This window comes from Nomascus leucogenys, chromosome X (genome assembly GCF_006542625.1).
Source record: "Nomascus leucogenys isolate Asia chromosome X, Asia_NLE_v1, whole genome shotgun sequence".
NCBI lineage: Eukaryota > Metazoa > Chordata > Mammalia > Primates > Hylobatidae > Nomascus > Nomascus leucogenys.
Window position 1 is genome coordinate 14,693,780 of NC_044406.1, and position 17,299 is coordinate 14,711,078.

At 38.3% G+C, this 17,299-nt stretch overlaps 1 pseudogene; it reads right to left on the bottom strand.

Annotated features, from left to right (window-relative positions):
* Window positions 1-9,684: 9,684 nt before the first annotated feature.
* On the bottom strand, window positions 9,685-10,540 carry LOC100604747 (annotated as a pseudogene).
* Between the last annotated feature and the right edge of the window lie 6,759 nt (window positions 10,541-17,299).

Sequence of the window (17,299 nt, forward strand, 5' to 3'; positions counted from 1 at the left end):
TTATAACTGATGCAGCTAGGATTTAAACTCAGGTATTTTTGACTCCAGAACCTGATTTTTAACTACCACATAGTAGTGTGGTAAAAAAAACCGGCCGGGTGCGGTGGCTCATGCTTGTAATCCCAGCACTTTGGGAGGCCGAGGTGGGCGGATCACGAGGTCAGGAGATCGAGACCATGGTGAAACCCCGTCTCTACTAAAAAATACAAAAAATTAGCCGGGCGTGGTGGCGGGCGCCTGTAGTCCCAGCTACTCGGAGAGGCTGAGGCAGGAGAATGGCGTGAACCCGGGAGGCGGAGCTTGCAGTGAGCCGAGATCGCGCCACTGCACTCCAGCCTGGGCGACAGAGCGAGACTCCGTCTCAAAAAAAAAACAACCAAAAACTGTAAACGTCCTGTCAAAAGGACAGTGTCTTCACAAAACAACCTAGAGCCTTGGGAATGAATTTGTTCACCAAAAGTCATTGTAGGAAACTGGCATTTGTATGTCTGGGCTGGGGCCAGGATTCAGGAACAGAGAACATTTTCTCCTGGTGTAAATGTTATGGAAAGGACTCCAGGACTCAGTCTCTCACTCTTTCTCTTAATGCTTTTCCATTACGTCAGTCACCCCAGCGATGATTCCACCTGTCTTTCTCCAGATTCCATGAGCCCCATTTTCTGACAAAGATGTCTATCGTCTCTGACCCACTAAATATTGACACCATACACCTCTTCCCTGGGCATCTTTATCTAAGTAAGGCACATATTCAATACAAGGTTTCCATATGAGACATACAAGTTTTGTTTCTTTCTGCTTCTAGTAGCCAAGAGGCCAGGCTAAAAATGATTGAGATACAAGAAGTCTATCAACTGGCACGTAATTGAGTTTTGGTACTGACCTATATGCAGATGGTCCTCAAAGTGTGATTGTTCTTGGTATTCACATTGTCTTAGAAATTCCACTCAATTTCTTTATGCTTCTTTTAATGTCCTTCAGCTAAAGACCATCAGGAACACACCTATAGCCAAAGTTGGCTTTATTGACTTATCACAATGAGAGTGAATGAACACCATGGGGAGCCATAGGGCACCTCAATAGAGGGTGTTAGAACTTATCATAGTATTTGGACTTGTAGTGGGTGATTTGGAAGAAGGTTCAGGAAGCAGGACTTTATTCCAGATTACATGCTGTTAGGAAATGATAATTCTATTGTTGAGTATCATAACAAATCTTATCTAAAGGAAGGAAGACTAGTATGAGGCTAACACTGTCATTGATAAGGCAGCATCCGTTAATTATATTAGCCAAGATAGCCATTTGATCATTTTTGTGGCTTGAACAATGTTCATGCTTTTGTTTGTGTTCAGACATGACTACAAGTTGGTCTTATTTTCTCTTGATCCATCGTGGTCAGAGTGGGCTTATCTGAATATGGTGCTCTGTGAGGTTGTTTATGCTTAACAAGAAAACACCCTGGTTTAGCTGTAAGTGCCAAGCTAGCTCTTAGCAACACCAACGATTAGCTAATAGGACCAGGTCAACTCTTGAGTATTAGAGATGCTTTAAATTTGCTGTTTTCTTTTATATTTTCTAGTTATTGTAGTTTTTTTTAAAAATGGATCCATAATAGATGTACATATTTATGGGGTACATGTGATATTATGATACATGCATGCAATGTGTAATGATCAAATCAGGATAATTGGGATATCCATCACCTCAAACATTTTTTATTTCTTTGCGTTGGGAACATTTTACATCTTCTCTTCTAATCATTTTCAAATATACAACAAATTATTAACTATAGTCACTTTACTGTGCTATTGAACTTATTCCTTCTATCTGACTATATTCTTGGACCATGCACACTGGCTCACTCCTGTAATCCCAGTGCTTTGGGGCTGACATAGGAGGATCACTTGAGGCCAGGAGTTTGAGACCAGTCTGGGCAACATAGCAAGACCCCATCCCTACAAAAAATTTAAAAATTAGCCAGGCATGATAGTCCTAGCTACGTATCTGTAGTCCTAGCTATTCAGGAGGCTGAGGTGGGCGCATCACTTGAGTTCAGGAGTCTGAGGCTGCAGTGAGCTATGATCGTGCCACTGCACTCCAGACTGGGCAACAGAGTGATGTCTTTAAAAAAAATAAAATAAATTTTTAAAAAATAAATTTAAAATAAAATAAAATAATTTAACTGTATTTTTGTACCGATTGACCAACCTTTCTTCATGCTCGCCTTCCCCTACTTTTCTCAGCCTTGTCACCACCATTCTATTCACCAACTCCAATTAATTTTTTAAGTTCCCACATATGAGTGAGACCATGAAATATTTATCTTTCTGTGCCTGGTTTATTTCACTTAACATAATGTTTCCCAGTTCCATCCATGTTGCCGCAAATGACTGGATTTCATTCTTTTTGTGGCTGAATAGTATTCTATTGTGTACGCATACCAGATTTTCTTTATCCTTTCATCTGTTGATAGGCACTTAGGTTGATTCAATATCTAGACTATTGTGAATAGGGCTACAATAAACATGGAAGTGCAGACATTTCTTCAACATGCTGATTTTCTTTCTTTTGGGTATCTACCTAGCAATGGGGTTGCGGGATCATATGGTAGTTCTATCTTTAGTATTTTGAGGAATCTACATACTGTTTTTCAGAATGGCTATACTAATTTACATTCCTACCAACAGTGTATGCACTTACTCAGTTTTCTTATCCTTCAGCGGATGTTTCTGAGCCTCATCTCTTGAATGAATAAGTTTCATCATGCCCACTTCTCCTACATGTAGAACTCATAGAAAAAGACAAAGTATCTCAAAGATAATAATAGTGAGACTTAGGCCTTCCAAAAGATCTTCCACATTGGAGTAGAAAACACAGACACAATGTTTTCCCTGCCTTAGTTTTCATTTCCTCATAACGTGGAAATAATTCCATCTGTAGCTGTACCTAGAATAGACGAAATTATGGTGCCCCGTTGCTTGTGGCCTAATTAAAGTAGACAAAGAAAAGAGAAATAAGCATCAATGCAAGCTGAAACCTGAAATTCAATAGTCCAAAGGTCACACAATGGCACATACTAACAATAAGCAACAAAGTGCATGTATAATCTGTGTCACAGTAGTGATTATAACTAAGTGGTGAGAGAGAATGAAAAAATCTGCTTAGGACAAGTCTCAGAATTGGCATTCTGTCTTCGGAAGCTCTTTAATAACTGACCTCTCTCTTGGGTAGCAGAGGGGACCTTCCTCTTTCCTTTTGTCTTGGGCTCTGCCTCCCCTCCAGTCCTTTCATCCTCTTGACTGTCACCTCCCTAATAGCCACACTGGCTGGTTTCCTATGAACCAAAGCTTCCAAATGTCCTTTAGTGCTGGACAATAAAGCATTTGACACAGACACACATTGTTTATGTTTCCTGGGCTGCTAATAATAAAAGTTGCCATCTTGTTGTCCTCAAATATAAACTAAAACTATCTGCCAGTAGTATTTGTGTTTGTCTTTCAGACAATACAGTTTTTCTCCCTGCATTGTTCATCAACTCTTTGTGTGTTTTCTCTGCAAGAAAAATATTTTCTAGAACTGAAAGTTGTCAGCTTGTTCTGGTTTCTATTACCACATATTAATTTGCAAGTTCTACAACTTCATATAAATGAAATTATGCAATATGTATTCTCTGTGTCTGGTATCTTTCCCTGAGCATGTTTGTGAGACTTATTCATGTTATTGTTTGTATCAGCAATTCTTTTTTTATCGCTAAGTATTATTCTATTGTATGAATATACCACAGTTTGCTTATCTGATCTGTAGATAGATATTTCATTTATTTCCAATTTGGGGCTATTAAAGATGAAATTGTTGTAAACATTCCTATACATGGCTTTTTGTGGACATATGTTTTCATTTCTCTTAAGTAAATACCTAGAAGTAGAAATTTTGGGTTATAGAGTGGGTGTACGTTTAACTTTATAGGAAACTGACAAATGGATTTCCAAAGTGAGTATATTATTTTACACTCACACCAGCAATGGGACTTCTGGTTGCTCCACATCCTCACCAATAGTTTTATTTTTTCTGAAAGTCTTTAAAATTCTAGCTATTCTAGTGGAGTTTTATAGCATTTTAAAGTTTTCTGATTGTCCACATCAATAAGAATGCTAGATTCGATTCTTATATTTTTTTCTTGGCCAGTAAGCAAAACAAGAAAAGGTACAATTTTTTCTTTAAAATTGCACTAAAAACCCTAACCATAAAAAAGATTGATAAACTGAACTTACCTAAAATTAAGAACTCCTGTTCATCTAAAGATACTTTTAAGATAGTAAAAAGGCAAGCCACAAATGGAGAAACATTTTTAGATCTACAAAAAAATGGCTCATATCCAGAATATATGAAGAACCCCTACAAATAAATATAAAAAAAAGACAAATAGCCAAATTTAGAAGCAGGCAGTAGACTTGAACAGGCACTTTACAAAGAGAATATCCATATGGTCCATTAGTTCATAAAAAGGTGTACAACTTACTTAATTCTCAGGAAAAGTCAAACTTAAATCACAATAAGATATTACTGCACACGGAATAAAAGGTCCAAAATTAATAAGATTGATAATACCAAGTGATGGCAAGGATGTGAAGCAATTGGAACTTTCAAATACATTATTAGTAGGAATGTAAATTGGTAAAGCCATTTTAAAACACTGATGGTGACTACTTAAGCTAAATAAGCATCTACTTAAGATAAACATGACCTAGCAATCAACTCCTAGGAAATAACCAAGAAAAATGAATGCGTATGTGTTCCAAAGACATACAAACTTGCCCATAGTAGCCTTATTCATAATAACTTAAACTGAAAACAACATAAATGCCTGTCAATGGGAGAAAGAGATATCAATTGTAGTATATTCATATAATAGAATAATACACAACAATAAAAATGAACTACAAAAAACATACAGTGACATGGATAGCTCTCACAGACTTGAAGAGTGAAAGAAGCCAGACCCAAAATGACATATACTATATAATTTCCTTTGTATGAAATTCATGCACAAGCAAAGTTAATTAATATTGTTTAGCTGTCAGAATATTTTTTATCTCTAAAAAGACGGTATTGGGCCAGGCACGGTGGATCAACCCTGTAATTCCAGCACTTTGGGAGGCCGAGGTGGGTGGATCACCTGAGGTCAGGAGTTCGAGACCAGCCTGGCCAACATGGTGAAACCCCATCTCTACTAAAAAATACACACACAAAAAATTAGCCGGGCGTGGTGGTGGACACCTGTAGTCCCAGCTACTCAGGAGGCTGAGGCAGGAGAATCACTTGAACCTGGGAGGCGGAGGTTGCAGTGAGCCGAGATCACACCACTGCACTCCAGCCTGGGCAACAAAGCGACACTCCATCTCAAAATAATAAATAAAGGGGGTATTGACTGGAAAGGGACATGAAGCAGCCTTCCAGAGTACTGGAAATGTTCTATATTTTGATCTGAGTCATAAAAGTTCATCAAGTTATACATGTATAATTAGTGCACTTTATTGAATACTTAAATATTTTTTTAAACTAGCAAAGATTACAGTAGATATATTGAGAATTAAAAATCAGGCAGTAAGGAATTAGTCCCTTAAAATATGTAACCCTCAGAATGCTTAAGTGTTATAATTCTCCCCTCAAAATAGTAATTATTTATTTGCTTCCTAAATTGGGATGGAAAATATTCTGAATGGATGCTGTCTAGTTTGTAAACCATTGCCCAGAGACCTGGTTCTTAGGATATTTTCAAGAAGGCTTATTATCTCTGATATGTCATGACCTCATTTGGAAGGATTAGAAGCTCTTCAATGCCATTAACATTTTAATATTGGATTAGAGCCTTCAAATTAACTCATATTTTTTTCTGGTCACTTGGTTTCACCAATATAAATTTGGAGAAAATTACATTATAAACCATGCTTATGAGCTATAACCATAATATTGAGATGCCAAGCCTGCAAGAAAATGGTAACCTACTCAAGCATCCTGGCCAGAAAATATGGTTTGCAGCACCGTGGTATGATGGTCATCCAGGTTTGTGTGTGTGTGTGTGTGTGTGTGTGTGTGTTTCTGTAGTCTGGCTTAATTTCCTTTTATAACCAATGTTTTGCAATTTAAAAAATATTTTTGTTCCTATTGTCTTAGGTCTAAATAGGAGCAAAAACCATCTTTAAAACTTTACTCAATTTTTTTTAGATATCATTTCCCACACTTTCCCTTATATTACATTAATGCCAATGCAAAAGAAACACACTGATTGGAGGGTGGAGTAGTAGGGGGAAGAGGCAAGAACAAAAATCTTATTGGAGTAGCGAGAAGCCCTTCTGAGGGACTAAAATGACAACAAAGAGATTATGATTTATAAATTATAATAATACTCCTATTTAGCAAACTCAACCGTAGTACCAACACGAAACTGAGTAAGTTTCATTTTTCCATAGAGGAAAGACTAAGGGCAAAATAAACTACATGCATAATGAAATTTCAAAATGCCTTTATAAGAATGTAAATTTTCCTTTTTTGTCACTATGATGGCCAATTCTGCTCATATTAGAGTGTTCACTCAAGTTTACCATGTAAATCCTTCCTTTGGAGTACATGTGATAGTAAGCAAAGCAGTTTCTGAACATACTTGATAAGTTCTTACTGTACTGGATAATGTAAGGTCTAGTGACGAAATATTTATTTGGTAGGAACAATTCTTCCTCCATTTGATGAATATGTTCTCCTTTGACTTCTGAGAGTGAATCTATAACACTTTTTTCCTGGGGATTCCTGACTGAGGAAGACACCGTTGATATGACTGGCTGGGGTGCAAATTTAAAATGGCAAATTTTATTCCACAGGAATCACATCCATGTCCCAGGCTTTCCAGATGGGATGGCCAGCCATGCACAATAGGTCCCGATTTTGGTTACTCTGCTATGGACATGCTCAGTGAACCCTCACATATCTGGTGTAATGCATAAAAGTGAGGCCGCCACTCAGCAGGAGAGAAAAATTGACTTGGCCAATTACTGATTTTAAACAGCTTGGTTAAATATTTATTTGCAAAAATGTCCAAAAGTTGGGTAGAGAACAAAACACCTTGTGTCACAGTACCTCAAAAAAAATCCCTGTATCACAGAACATCCCTCAAAGCCACAAAAAGAGTGTGACAACTAACTGAGGGAAGGTTCCTCCCTAGGCAGGCCTTCACCATTTATTGTGAAATGATTAAGTTTGATTTTAGAACATGTTTTGCTTTTAGCAGATTTTTAAATTGCTTTAATTCTTTGCCTTGATTGTTTTGGTGACAGATTCTCAAGTCATACCTGAAGGAACGTTTGTTGAGGACATTGTGGGACATTGGAGTATAGCGACATGTTACATATTGTCCAAAACCGAGTGGTTTTAAAAGTTTTTAATAATATTTTTTATCCTACGCATTGTTCAGCTTACAAATGGAGACATTTGTATTAATTATCTGGGATGCCCAAAGGGAACATTTTGTTAGATGATGCTATGATCTGGATATGGTTTGTCTGTCCCCACTAAATCTCATGTTGAAATTTAGCCCCCAGTTTGGTGGTATGGGGAAGTAGTACCTAGTGGGAGGCGTTTGGGTCACAAGGTAGATCCCTCATGTATAGATTAATGCCCTCCCTTGGGACTGAGTGATTTCTCACTCCATTAGTTCTTGAGAGACCTGGTTGTTAAAAGAGCCTGGCACCTTTCCCCTCTCTCTCTTGCTTCCTCTCTCACCATGTGGTCTCTGCACATGCTGGCTCCTCTTTGCCTTTTGCCAAGAATGGAAGCTTCCTGAAGCCCTCAACAGATGGAGATGCTCAATCGTGAACTTTCCAACCAGCAGAATTGTGAGCTAGTAAACGTTTTTTGTTTCTAAATTGCCTAGCGTCAGGTATTCCTTGATAGTAATACAAAATGAACTAAGGGAGATGGGAATGTTACACCAAAATACAAAGCAGAAATATACTTCCATCCACAGTTTCAAGGGTACACAGACTAACACTTTTATATTTTTTTGTACTTTAACTTAATTTCTGACTCCAAATACCCATTCCAACAGGCTAATGGATTACTAAGCCTCTGTACTTCCTGTGGTGCCCCACCTTCTCCTCAATGTTGTATCGGGCTTCTTATGTCTTGGAACAAAATGTTGACCGGAGGCAGGGGTGAGGAGGGCTTAGAATGACCATCTGATTTTCAGTCATGGCCCATGAAGGCTTCTGCTGAGTCATCCCCTATCTCTAACAACGTCTCCACTGGGACAAGGACATAGTTTGCTACTTTCAACTGTAAAATGCACCATTGAGCCAATCAGCTTTGGGGGCTTGCCAGCAGAACATCCAGGAAGTTATCCTAAGATCCTTAGGTTCACCTTCTTGTTCCATTTCTCAGGGGAAATTAATTTCTAGTCTGGGCGAGAAGAAAACCTCTCTTCCCTCTGCTTTCTCAAAACTCTGAAAATGACTGAAAACACACAATAACTACTTTTTACCTTCTTTGATAACCCACGAGGATATCCCCAGAATATCATGGAGACCCTACAAACTTAGTCTTTTGGATAAAGTCAGAAAAGTGTGGGTTACTTCTGTTTTTCAGCCCTTTCCATATATATCACCCCCAAAAAAGAACACATTGCTATCTGATTGAATAAGCAGAACAGAAGGGAACTTAAAAAGAAAACTTTTATAAGTTAATATGTAGAAAATGTTATCTCTCCAAAATTATGTGGCTTTATTTTTTCTGGTGCAATTTTAAACATCGAGAGGGTAAAAATCATGTTGTCAAGTCTTTGATGCCCTTTATCCACCTAGTTAGATCAGTACCTAGAATAGGATACAGTGTCAATGAATAAGTGAAAGGAATAATAAATGAATGTTCTGTCTGTTATGGGAGCTCCAAGCAAAAGGAAATCATGGAAGAATACAATAGATGAAAGATGCTGCAAGGAAACAAAGGATCCTGATATAGACCACAAATGTCTTTGGCAAGTGGAAAGGAGAGGGGGGAAATGACATGAGTAAAGGTCCAAAGGGAATAGGATATGTTGTATTCAGGAGTAAGGAGTTTAGGCTGTCTTGAGAAGAAGATGGGATGGAAGAAACAGGATATGGTAAACTAGCTTAAGTAATATAGGGAAGCTCAAACTTTCCCTCTGAAGGTCTGAACAGACTGACAATAGACAGATTAACAAAAGAAAACGCATGCTGTAAACCAAAAAATGAAATTCTAAGCCTCCCAACTGACTGAACAGGTCCCCTCTTGGCCAAGGAGACCCCAGAGAAACCTGAAAAGCTGAATTCCTGGCCATGACAGGAAGGGAGTTAACTCCCTTTTGCAGTTTAGGCACGAATGACCAGCATTAGGGTTAAAATAGAGATCACAGGACTGAATAACCAGATCCTTTGTGGCAATAAAATACTAAATTATAAAGAAGACCTAAGGTCATGCAAAGCAAAGGTCAAGTCATTCTCTATAAACCATAAAACCTTGTTAAACAGGCTTTTTATTCACCAGGTATAATGTGGCTTGATTTCCAAACTGACTCCGGTATAGCATCACATGACAGCAGACCCTGAGGGAAATAAAAATATTTTACCCATATATATATATATATATATAAATTATTTAATTAAGTTCTCCTTAAGAAATTTAGAACACCAATTTGTGAGGATAAATTCCATTCATCAGGGCAAATACAGATCGCAGCTAGCCCTGGAGCTGAGGAATAGCTTTGATTTTTGGTAAACTTTGTGAGTCCACAGCTTTCTGATTGATCTTGCGCTGCTCTGTTATCTCATATTTCTCTTTTTCTGTGTCAAAGATCTCACTTGCCTGGTGTCTGGGCTTCTGCAGCTGCTTCTTCTTGAAGTAAATGTCAGTAAGATGTTGAGGGATTTTTACATTGCTGATATGAATTTTGGTTGAGGTGGCAATGACAAATTTCTGGTGTGTTCTTCGTAGAGGAACTCGATTGAAGACCAGAGGTCCAGTCACAGGTAACAAACCACTACCCAGCTGCTTCAGGAAAACCACCCTCTTGCCTCTGTGGCATCCAGTGAGGATGATTAGAATAGTCCAGGGGGTAATGCTGGCTCGCAGTTTTCTCCCGTGCTGACTAAAGCCGTGGCTCAACAGCCTTCGAGGCACATCTTCAGTAGGATAATATCTAGTCATTTTGAGAAGTTTAAGCACCCGGGTACCACCATTCTTGTCACTACCAACTGATTTTGTAACAATTGCAAGAACCTTCTCCTTTTTCTTTTCAACCTTGGATTTAGCAGCTGAGTACTTCCGCTTGTACACGGCCTTTCTGGAACACATAGCAGATCGGGAATATCTGCCAATTCCTCTGTCAAGGACAGGATTGCGGCTGCAATGGCACTTCCCCTTCTTGGGCTTTTTAGCCTTGAGGTAACTACCCTTTCACCTTGCCACCAGCATCAGCCTTCTTGGCTTCGGGTTTCTTGTCTTTAGTATCTGGCTTCTCAACTTTTTCACCTGCCATCTTGCAAGATGAGAAATAGCCGAAATATATTTTTTTGACATATTTTGAAAGGACCCTGCAACTCTGTCTTTTGTGGGAGAAATTTGCATCTGTAGAGAATCTCCATTAATGCAGCCAGGTCTTTCCTGGATCTAGGAGAGATGAACTGAGAGTCTGACGCCTTTAAGGACTGGAAAGAAACATTTACCATCCATTCTCTCTAAGGGCTGCTACCTATGAGGCTTTATCTATATAACAAGGGCCTTGCCCACCAAACTCCCTCATCTTAACTCAAGCATTCCTTTCTACTGACTTCAAGTCTTTAGACAATAGCTTAACTCTCTCAACCAGCTGTCAACTAAAGAATACCTAAAACCTACCTATGACTTAGAGATGTCCTACCTTTTTGGGCCAAATTGATATATACCTTCCATGTAATGATTTATATATTTGCCTGTAACTTCTGCCTCCCTAAAATGTACAAAACTAAACTGTAACCTGACTGCTGTAGGTGTACTTTCTCAGGACCTCTTGAGACTGTGTTCCCTGGGCCATGGTCACTCATCTTGGCTCAGAATAAACCTGTTTAAAATATTTTGCAGAGTTTGTTTTTTCTGTTAACAATACAAATTTATTAACATACACATGGACACAGGAGTCCAGCAAATATGAGACAAAAAGGGCCAGATGGTTGAGGCTTAATTATTCTCTTCATAGGGGAGAGTGAAGTGGGGTGCTGTAGGCAATTTTAGAGAGGTAGTTCATGATTTTTAGGGAAAATAAATGGGCCTGGGATACAGACATTATCTTTTCAATTATTTTCTTAGGAAACTAAATGGGAAGCTATGGGAAGGTGATGGGTGGAACTGTACTGTGAACAAAGATTGTCTTCTTATGTAGATGAAGTCTCCCAGGTAATCTCTCAAGACTGCCCTCAGAAGCATAGATAAAAAGTCTATCCAAGTGTGGTGATGACTTTTAGTCTCTTCTCTTCTCCAGTGATCAATCATTCCTGGTTATTTGACAAGATTCCCAAGGAATGGTTCCTAAGACAATTGCATTTCTTTTAAAAAATAAGTATCCTTAGTCAGATAAGGAAATACCAGAGTTTCTCCCTGCACTTGGAAGAGGGAGGAGAGCCTTCCAATTTCTTTTAATTCTAAGTGCTCAGCATGCCAAACCACCATACTTTGGAGGTATTATTCTTTGTGCCCAAACAGTAGGAAGATGATATATTTGAATGTGGTTGAAGAACCGTAGTAGAACTTTGGACATTCGATCAATAGATACCCATAACTACCACAGTGGGAGATCTTGCTGTGAAATGTAAACCCCACATATTTGAGGGCTACAAGTAGAACTTTTGGTGAGAAGTGATTATTTCTAATTTCTCTTGATATATCTTAGCTCCATAACAGGTTCTAACTTACAATTGAGAAGAGAGGGGATACTTAATAATACTTTGTTAGTTGACTAATTAAGGTGTAAAGCTCTTTAAATCTTGTATGAAAACATAGACTCCAGTCATAGCTCTGCCACTAACTAGCTACATGATGTTGGGCAAGCCACTTAGTTTTACTTGGCCTCAGTTTTCTCAACTGTAAAATAAAGAGACTGGATTTAAAAATACTCAACTGTCTTTGGGCTCCCAAAGCATATAATTGATTACAGCCCAACTAAGGAATCAAGTTGCAAAATATTTTCTGGAAGAAATGAATCCTCAGGAGATTTTAAAAAGAAAATAAATATCAACAAGCAAGGATAACAAAAGAATCATTGAATCTTCATTTAATTACAAGGGTAGCACATCAGTGAAATTACATTGTAAGCTAGAAATTCTATTTTCAACAAAAGTAGGGAAATATAAAGCCAGATTGATTCCTTATTGGAAAGAAGACCTGTGTGTGTGTGTATCTAAAGGCACTCTCCATTCTCACTTCAGAGCAAAGTAAATATGTCCTCAATGACCTGGATTTTCTACTGTGACCTCTACTCTAAATTGGGAAGTCAACAGGGACTTAGCAAAAGTTTTAATTTAGCTGAAATCATTCAGAATGTTTGAAATCAATTAAAACCTTCTCCCTGGATGTAATTCAGATAATTCTCTGCCCACCATACTTCAGGGTAAGGTAAAGGTGAGGGGAGGTCAAAAAGTCATAGTTTCCAAATTCATCAATAGAACAAATCACTCAAGACATTTGAGTTAATTTTTCTTGTTGTTTACATTCCTGTCTTTATTATAGACTCTAGAACACAGACCATAGACTTACACCCAACCCTGGATTTTTATCTTGTACACTATTTTTTATCAATAATAAAGAAGAAAAGGCTATAAATGGAAGTGGAAGAATTTTGAGCTCATCAGAAGTGGTCCTTGGATTTGTTCCTTCATATGTAAGAGGATGGGTGTACAATAACTTACAGTGAGGCTGTGTTGACCTTCCATAGCTCCCAAAAAGCCTGACATGAAATGATGACCTAGAACATTAAGATTGTCTTTCTCAGGAATTTACCCTGGGAGATATGGAATACATTAGTCATTGAAAGGATGTATATAGGAAATGTCAGATAGTAGGATTCAGGTCATGATGGATCATGGCAAATTAAAATAGCGAGAAAGCAGAAACCGAGTAAGTAAAAGACATGTGTTAAGGAGAAGGCAGAGGAGAATGGAATAGATTTCCAGAGCAATGCAAAAATGCCATGACAAAGGCCCCCTCGGATATGATGAAAGAAGTGAATTCCTAGAATCACCTTTTACCTCCCATTTCAGTTCAAACCACATGGATCCTAACTATAGATGAGCACTTTCCTTGTGGTAACTTGAGAAAGACCTTACTCTTTGAGGCCAAAAGGCTTAGCTAATATAATGAAGAATGTTTAATGCCCTATGGCATTTATGTCCAACAATTCAATCCCAGAGATAGGATAAACTTATTAACATCTTGTAAACACCAATGGCAATTCAGTCCAATCCCCCCCATTTTGCAAATGGGAGAACTGAGGGCAAAACAGCAAAATAATATAACCAGTATCATGCTGGTAATTACTGTCACTTGACTGAAATAAAAGTCTTCTTTGGTGGCTGTTTCTAAAATGGCTCCTAGTGATCTCTTCTTCCTACTATTCACGCCTTCATGTAATCCCCTCTCCTTAAGTGTGGGCTGGACCTAGTGACTTGCTCCTAATGAGTAGAACATGGCAAAAGTGATACGATGTCACTTCAGTGATTAGGGTGCCAAAGACCATGACTTCCATCTTGCTGGCACTCTCTTTGGTTCTTCTTGCTTGCTCACTTTGATGAAGCCAGCTGCCATGTTGTGAGCTGCCCTATGGAAAAGCTCATGTGGCAAGAAACTGAGGGCTGCCTCTGGTCAACAGCCAGAGAGAAACTGAAGCCCTCAGTCCAACAGCCCATGAAGAACTGAATCCTGTCAACAACCATGTGAATGAAATTATAAGCCATCAAGCCTTGAGATGACTACAGTCCCCATCAGTATCTTGTTTGTGACCCACTGAGAAACCCTTAGTCAGAAGACTCAACTAAGCCTTGCCCATGTTCCTGATTCACAAACTGTGAAATAATTAATATTTCCGTATAAAGCTGCTAAGATTTTGGGATAACTTGCTAGGCAGCAAAAGACAAATAATACACACCCAATGCCTAGACTAGTGCTTTTTGCTCAACAGTGGATTCCTGCAGATTCAGTAGTAGCCATGTTCACCTCTATTTAGATGGAAGCTGTGCCTGTGATTAACCTTTGATCCCAACACCAGGTGTTTTTCACTGCTGACCTTGGCAAGGAAACAATATTAAAATGACATTGGAGCAAGTAAACCTTGGGTGTGAGATTAAAACAAATAGAAACAAACAGTTGCTATCTCTAAAGTGAATGCCAATTTCTGTGATCTGGAAGCACAGACACGAATTATCTACAGCTGCCCCTTAAACATTTCATCAGTAAATGCACAGCAACAATCTTGTTCCTGGTGATGTTCATAGTGAAAACAAACACTTTTGATTGATTTTTTTCCCTCCAATAGAATGAGTTACCCATGTTCTTTGTCAGTGTGGGCAAACATGCGTGCATATGTATATGGGGAAAGTGCACATCTTTCTCACTTGTTCACTATAAAGAGTTATGGAAATCTAAGATTTGCATTCAGTTTTTAAAGACTTTGATAGCTAGTCACACAGTGTAAATTAAGATACGAAAATTTCTCATGGAGAATAATTGTATCATTTTTATTCATCCATTTACTCATTAATTCATTCACTTATTCAGCAAATATTTAACGATGAATCTACTATGTATCAGGCAATGTTCAAGGTCCAGGAGACCAAACAATGAATAACATAAATTCCCTGACATCAAGGATCTTGTGGTCTAGAGGGGAAAGTAGGCAAGAAACAGACTCTTTCTGTTACAAACCTGTAACACGTGACCAAAGTAACCATTGAGTCTTTAGATTTCTATAACTTTCCTAAATTTAAACAATCTTACTGAAATTTTACAGACCGTTAGTTTTTATCTTTCTAGATGAAATTCTGGATCATACCACATAAGTCATTTTTGTAACCATGTAGCCATTCTGTCAAAACTAGCCTGAGGGGCCCATGTTTGTGGCAGCACTGTTCACAATAGCTAAGATTTGGAAGCAACCTTGTATCCATCAACAGATGAACAGATAAAGAAAATGTGGTACATATACACAATGGAGTACTATTCAGCCTTAAAAAAGAATGAGATCCTGTTAATTGCAACAACATGGATGGAACTGGACATCATCATGTTAAGTGAAATAAGTCAGGCACAGAAAGACAAACATCACATGTTATCACTTATTTGTGAGATCTAAAAATCAAAACAATTGAACCCATGGAGATAGAGAGTAGAAGGCTGGCTACCAGAAGCTGGGCAGGGTAATGGGGGACTGGCAGGGGGAGGTGGGGACAGTTAATGAGTACAAAAAAAAATAGAAAGAATGAATAAGACCTAATATTTGATAGCACAACAGGGTGACTATAGTCAATAGTAACTTAATTGTACATTAAAAAATAACTAAAAGAGTGTAACTGGGTTGTTTGTAACACAAAGGATAAATGCTTGAGAAAGACGGATACCCCATTCTCCATGATGTGATTATGTCACATTGTATGCCTGTATCAAAACATTTCATGTGCCCCATTAATATATACACTTACTATGTACCCACAAAAATTAAAAATTAAAAAAAAAACTAGACTGAAGGGTATGTGGTGCCACCCACTTGAATCTTATCAGTCCTCTTGCTCCATTTCTGGATATTCTTAACAGAAGGCTGATCTCTAGGCTCCTACCCTCAGACACTAGATCAAAGAGACCTTTCTTGGCCCCCAAGTGACTGTGCCATCTACTCACATGTTGGCTCTGCTTTAGTAAAGAACAAATTTATTTCATCTGACTCTGTTTTTTTCCAAAAGATCTTTCGAAGTCATGAGTTCTGGCACAAGTTCAACCAAGGCCTATTCAGATCAAGGTCAATACTTTTCTACGTCTGCCATGCTCTTAGCATCTGCTCCAGTGAGGAGAAACAAGGCGGAAAAGCCCATGTGAGAGCAATTATAAGATGTAGGTTCCCACCTTATATTGAAGTACTGGTCCACACATAAGTAATTATAAAGTTCCTTTTAGCTCCAGAGAAATGTCATAAAAAGTAGCATTTAAATAGATGCAGTGAAAAAAGTACTAGTGAGCAAGGCCATTCAAGTCAGCTCCTGGAAGGTTTAAACTTCTTATCAGCAACGGAATTATGTATTTGTGTCATAAAATTGCTCTTGGGTTTCTCTGTGTCTTTCTTTTAACATAATTGGTTTTCACAATGTGTAAACTTGCTATTGAATGTTAATATCCAACACTCCACAGGACACTGCTATTTTATTGTGGACCCTAAGTTTCTCTGGGTAGACTAAGTCCAGGTACCTTCTGGAGAGCCAACTTCTAGGTCATTAAGGACATCTGGGGTCTCACTGTTCTCAACTTGATAAGGGTCATTGATGGGTCTGATATCAATGCACAAAGAAGGTAGAGAAGGGACCAAATCCTCTCCAATTTCTGAGGCCAGACGCTGGTCCCAGCATCAGGTGAGGGCTAGTTATGAAATGGTTTCTGAAAACAAAACAATCCATCACAAATACAAAATTCTTTGATCTACTTTGTTCTATCCCAAAATTTCATCAAAATTTTGCATGCTGCTCAATAACACCCATACCAGAAACTGTCCAAATCTTAAATCTACAGCACAGTAAACTGTCACAAACTGGAAGCAACCACGCGATCAGCACCCAGAACATTACCAGCAGGCCCAAAAGCCCCGTTGTGTCCTCTTCCAGTCACTGTCTACTACTCCATCCCCACCCCAAGGGTAATCATTATCTTGACTTCTAGGAGCATGGATTTGTTTTGCCTATTTTTGAACCAAATGGAAGCAACAAACTCTTGTATCTGGCTTGTGTCATTCTACATCATGTCTGTAAGTTTCATCCGTGTTGTAGTATGTAACAGTAATAATAGTATTCTGTTGGATAAACATGTACCAATTTATTCTTTCCTCTGTTAATGAACACTTGAATTTCATTCAGTTTGTGCTTGTTACTAATATTGCAACTATGAACATTCTTCTGTGCCTTTTGCTGAGCCAATTTCTGCTGGAAATATATCAAGGATTGAAATTTCATAAGACAGGCAAATAATCAGCTTTTATAATACTGCCAAACCGTTTTCCAAAGTGGTTTTGTCA